This window comes from Cygnus atratus, chromosome 4 (assembly GCF_013377495.2).
Source record: "Cygnus atratus isolate AKBS03 ecotype Queensland, Australia chromosome 4, CAtr_DNAZoo_HiC_assembly, whole genome shotgun sequence".
Classification (NCBI taxonomy): Eukaryota; Metazoa; Chordata; class Aves; order Anseriformes; family Anatidae; genus Cygnus; species Cygnus atratus.
Window position 1 is genome coordinate 71,277,493 of NC_066365.1, and position 6,000 is coordinate 71,283,492.

Below are 6,000 nucleotides of genomic sequence, written 5' to 3' on the forward strand. Positions count from 1 at the left end.
TCACTAATTAGTTTATTAAAGTCTCCCTGCCAGCTGTGAAGTCCTGAGATGATGGAAGCTGGAGCGTCTGGGGACATTTTTACTATTTTTTTTTTAACATGTAATTAATTTTTCCATTTGTGATTTTTTTCACCATTGCGCTTGGCTCAGCCCGGACTGCTCCGTCTTTGGATTGTGTTGGCTCAGCTGACATACCAAGCACATTGCTGCAGCTACATTGTGCTCAGCCTGGGGATTTCTCACCAGATGCTAGTGGTGTTCATTTATTAAGGGAGTAATTGTGAACAGGACTGCTCTGAATTTGAGCTGAAATAGGTTTTCAGAGCATCTGAAAACAGATGTTTTTGTGTTTTTGTTTGTTTGTTTCGTTTTGTTTTTAATTGCTCAGGCTGGTCAGCTCTGTAGGAAAACCAAGGTTAGAACATTTTAAGCAGAAAACCGCTTCTGTTTGGAAGTGTTTGTTGGGGTATCTATGGGGAGGTACATCTTGGGCATGCGTCACCTGCTCTTTGTCTTGCAAAGGGCAAATCAGATTTTATCTGAGTCCTCAGCTCCCTTAGAAGGGAAAAAAGTTATAAAGAAACCAGGCGAGCTCCTCAAACCACTGCTGTGATGTCTTGCTGAAGTGAAAACACTTTCGTTGTCCACCACCGTTGGCCCAAGACAGGCAACTTTTGCACAGAGCCTTGTATTTTGTGAAAACTGCAAGTCAAAAGCACTGTGCTCCCCCTCAAAAGACAATTTCAAGAAACTATTTCCCTATATTAAGTTATTTTACTAACATCCCCCCAGGCAGCATTTTAAATACCATTTGCCTGGAAACAGACCAGCTTCCAGTAGGAAAACAGGGAGCACCGATCCAGCATCTCCCCAACCAGCCTGTGAAGACGGGAAGGAAATTAGTCCCTGGTAGATTTCCCAAAAGTTACACAATTAAGCAGAAAAGCCACTCTGATACCTGAGCCAATAAAATCATCAAACTGGGGAGCAGAAAACTACACCACTGTTTTGCCTTCACAGGTCAGTGGGAGCGTGGCCATGGACCAGGATGGGATGGAGGGTTAAAGCCGCTGCTGGAGGATGGTAGCTCCACAGCATCCTGCCAGGATGGGCTGTGAGGAGCCAAGGAGTTGGGTAAGAAGACAGCCTGGCTTCTCTCACAGCGTCACGGAGGCGATACAGCCCTGCAGAGTGTTTCCATTGTAACGAATTGGCATTTTCCAATGGAAAAAAAAAAAAAAAAACTCTGCCTGGAAGCAGTTTTTGAGTGAGCGCTGCCAGCACCCACTGGAGTCAGCGGTCTTTTTGGGAAGCCGCTCACTTTCTCAGGTGTCCAAAATTAAGTTTCAGAGCCCAGCCTCAGGCTCTCCCTTTCTTTCCCATCTTGGCTGCTCTTCAGCTTTCCACCAGACCGGTCGGCAGCAAATCTCATGGCCCTCGTGTCACCTTCTGCTGAGGTGGGTTGTTACACATTGGGCATCCTCCATCTGCCTCTCTACTGGGTTTAGGCAGATGCAAGGCCTGGAGATCCTCCTCCTTGAGATCCTGTCCCTAGGAGGCTTTTATATCTTCCCTGTCCTTTTTGTTGTTGTTCAGACTCCAGAAAAATAAATATTTTCATTTCCCATCCCCACTCAGGCTTGCTTCAGAGACAAGAACAGCCTGCAGCATCTGAAAGATGTTGGAAAGGCCAAGATTGGCCACTCTTGCCCATGCAAGGAGAACTGGAAAATTTTGTTATTTAGCCCTGCCAGCTGCTGCTGCTGGACTTTTAGGCATCCTGGCAATGCCCTCTCCTAGAGGGCAACCTATGTGGAGGGGTGGAAGCTGCCGGCAGGGAGCCAGGGCGTGAGGCCCAGTGCAGGCCGCAAGCAGAAGAGTCATTCCAGCTGGCAGCCCTTCTCTGGTGCTTCTTCCACCCAGCTTCATGGGCTTCCAGAAGCCTTTGAGAAAGTGCAGGCCTGCCCACAAGGCTCCCCGAGCTCCCCCAACCCCAGTAGCAAGCTGCACGTCTCCTGTCCCACAGCTCATGTTAGACATTCATGGGCCTCCCCAGCCAATTCTCTTCTGGGGAAAATTGTCAAGAAAACAATCACTCTCCAGATGTAACATCCCATGCCCTTCTCAAAGCAGCAGGGGAGCTCCAGTTTCTTTCTCTTTGTCACAACGATATCTGCAGCTTCCTCCTCCACTGCCTCCCAGGCCTTTCCCTCACATTCCATCCAGCTTTTCTCTCCCACAACGTGGGCTCCAGGGAAGACTTTGCCACCCATCACAGCCTCAATCTGCTGCCACAGGTTCAGGAGGACAGGGGACACTGGTGTGGTTGCCAGGAGAGGACCCATAGGTCTGTACCAATACCAAACCTTGTGCAGATGTCACAACCTTGCCCAGCACCCAGGGCTCACATTTCCAGCTCATGCCCATCACCTCTCCCTCCTGGCCTTGTTTGGTTTCTGCTTGGAGGAGCCCGCTCCAGCTACCAAAGCCCATCTACAGCCTATTCTAACCACTATTGAACTTTCCTGAAGGATCAGCACCATAAAGTGCTGATGGATCTGCTGGGATCAGGACACCTTGCCCAGATCAGCAACCTAAAGCTGGTTGAGGGAAGTGATTTGGAGGCTTCCTGGAAGTCTCAGAAAGCTCCTGTGTATGTAGCAAATGAGAAGAGAGAACAAATCATCCTACACAAGAAGGACTTTGACCTGAATTGCTGATATTCACAAGTGTTTGAGTGCTGAGACTCACTAGTGTTTGAACTTCTAAATAATAATAATTATAATAATGATATTAAATTAATTAAAAAGAAAATCAAAGGAACTTACTAGTTTCCAGCAACAGGAACCATTTTCCCAAAGACTAGACTTCCCAGGCCTTCTGTCTACAAACTAGGAGATCACACTCAACCTCCTTTGGCTCTAAATAACCTGGTTTCAAGCACTATGATCCCTGGACCCATCTCTTTCTGCATACAGAAACAGCTCACACCTTGCTCAGGTGAAGCTGAACCAAGCCTTCTTACAGGGTTGTGTCAATCCAAGAGGGCCACCCAACAGTAACACCTGAATGAAGGCTTGCTTTCAGAAACCATGGTCCCAACAAACAATATCTGCTTCACTGCTGTGTCCTCGATGATGACAGTGTGGGAATAGGAATAAAACACATCGATGGTAATGGAAACACAATTTTTTTCAGGTTGTGGTGGTTCTTGAAACTCCTCTTTCATCGACAAGTACCAAAAAGTGAGAGAGTGGGATGTGGGGAAACTGCAGGAATAACTGGCTGTTTTGGGAGCAATGGAGGGAAAGATTATGGCACCTTGGACTGTGAAGGACAGGGAAAAAAGTCACACTTCCAGCTTCAATGTGCCTTTTAGCTCTGCTTCTTCACTCTGCCCTAGGAACCCCAACCCAGCTGGCTTTTTGAAAATAAAAATAAAAAATGCCCCCTTGTTGCTGCAAGATGTGCTATCTGCAGAGCTCCTGAGGGAGGCAGATACTCCACAAAGATCCAAATTAACATAGACATATTAAAAATAAATAAATCAAATAATCGAATGTGGTTATACTGAAGTCAGCAGCAGACACTATTTGTGAGAGAGCTGGGGGCCAGAAGGAAGAAGTTGCACACCCAGAATTCAAGCTATCGCATGTCCTGGGGTCTTGTTTTTGCTATCCAGGGCCACCAGCAGGAGCAGAAGCAGAGCGCTGCATGCCAGAAATGGGACTGCCCTTCCCCCTGCACAGCCCTGTCCTGGATTAGCTGCAGATCCAGTGGAAGAAATTCTGAGCCCCAAGCATGCACTGGCATGCACACAAAGGAGAGACAGATCTTCAAATAACTTGAGATTAGGCAGCTCTGTAAAGTCCAAATTACACTTCCAGAACTGCATAAGAGCCTCTGAGCTGCACGAGCCCTCTCCCTTCACACAGAGAAATCTCGGAGCACTAATGCAGAAAACCAAACCCACCGAATGCAGTTTTCCCTTCCTATCAGCAGTTGCCTATCCTGATGCTTGTGCCCAGAATGGCATGGAGGCCCACTGGCACACAGCCACCTGTGTTCATGCTGCTGTCCTCCAGAGCAGGGTGGCTACGTCCAATCTGCCATGGGGATCAGTCCCCAGCCCCGCTAACTCCCAAACTGTGTGCAGTGGCTGGCGAGGGACTGACAGTTTAACAGCACAATGGAGTTGCGGTGCCTGAGGACATTCCTTGGCTCTGCTCAGCTCGCTTGGTGTAGCTGCAGTTCCTCAGACCGCTCCCTTCCTGCCTTTCTTTCATAGCCAATGCCTCTTTGATGCGTTTCCAGTGTAGGTTTGGTTATAAAACTTCTACATCGGAGAGACCCTCGCGTGATCACTTTTCAAGGAGGGCGTTCCTTACCCACCTCTCACATGATTACTCAGCATTGTATAAATAAAGTATTTGCTTTTATCTCTTCTGCAAAAAGCACATAGCAACTCAACCAGCAACAGACAGGCTGCTTCTGGATTACCTCTCACTGCAATTCCAGAACAAGATGGGTCTGCCCCATGCACTCTGGTTACTCATTTGCACCTGTAGCTGGTCATTCCCACAGCTATTTGTGCATCAAGAACTATGTCAGGTGCACAGGAAATGTGTTTTTTTTTGGAAGTAAAAGGGCTGGATGTGGTTCAGAGAGACTGCAGAAAATACTACTGACAAAACTGATGCAGTGCAGGAGAATGAGAAGCTGGGGAAGGAGGGAAGAAGGGCACCCCTAGCCAATATTGCGAACCAAAAGACAGCATTGCATGAAATCAGAAACCCACTTAGTGACTGCTATGGTATTTGCAATTTACTCTTTTAAGCTAGCGTGACAATGTCCGTATGAGCTGCAGCCACAGAGCAAACTGCTGTGCATGGAGAACCTCTCGTTTAAATAAAAAAAAAATAAAAGAAACAAAAAGTAAAAAAAAATACATTCACAAGAAGATGGTTATATTTGACCTAAGAGTACTGTGGGAACAAACGTCAGCAGTACCGAATATAGGTGTCAGTGCAAATTTTCTTCCTTAACAAGCAATCTTTTACTATTTAAAAACCCCTCTTGTTCTCAAGAACATTCCATCCCTGAATTCTCTGCACAAAGCTTGGATCGGATGTCTACTATTCATATATTTTTCCCTCTTGGTTTCAATATTAGCTGAGGAGCATTATCGGCAGGAGTTAGAGCCGGAAATAGGAAATGAGATGGAAATTGTTAACAAGAGGGGAAAATAGTTCAAGGAGGTTGGTCCTTCTAAGAACTGCTACTTTTACAGCCTAGGATTATGTAACACTTGGACCAGAATGAATTTAATAAAAGGTAAATTCAAGACATTTGTTGATTTTGATCATGTCAGTCAGATATCTTATTGTTTGTTATGTTCTAGAGTGCTTTGCAAATGCAGAATATGCATGCAGTCCTTGTGCAAGAAGCTGACAAGCTAAGTACAAAAGAAATGGTAGATACGTAGCATGAGATATAAGATCACACAAGGAGGTAATAGGGGTCAGAGTGGTAAGTTGTGGACTCTTGAAAGATCTGCTCCTGTCTCTTCTTAATAAATGAGATGTGTCCTGTATCGGATTGGGCACTGCATAGACAGAAACCAAAAGCTTAAACGTCGGTGGGATAGAGGCAGGATGTGAAAGCCAGATGCTCCAAGCCCATCTCTGCCAAGTGCAGACCTGATACAGCTTTAGTTCAGCATTAGCGAGACAAAGGACGGCAGGTGGTCCACATTGCAGGGTGGAGGCAAAAGGGAACATGTCCTAAAGCATCTTTATGGGTCAACTTGCCATCATATAAGGCTTTCTTATCTAAATGAATAATGTTCCAGGGTAAGATAGGCAGAGAGGTAACTCTTTTCTACAACAACAACAACACAAATCAATGCAGCGGGCAGCTTTCAGTGTTTCTTTCCATTGCTTTTCCCATTTCTGCTCTATTGGAGTTAATGTCTTATCTTATTCCAAATAATTTCTCTTT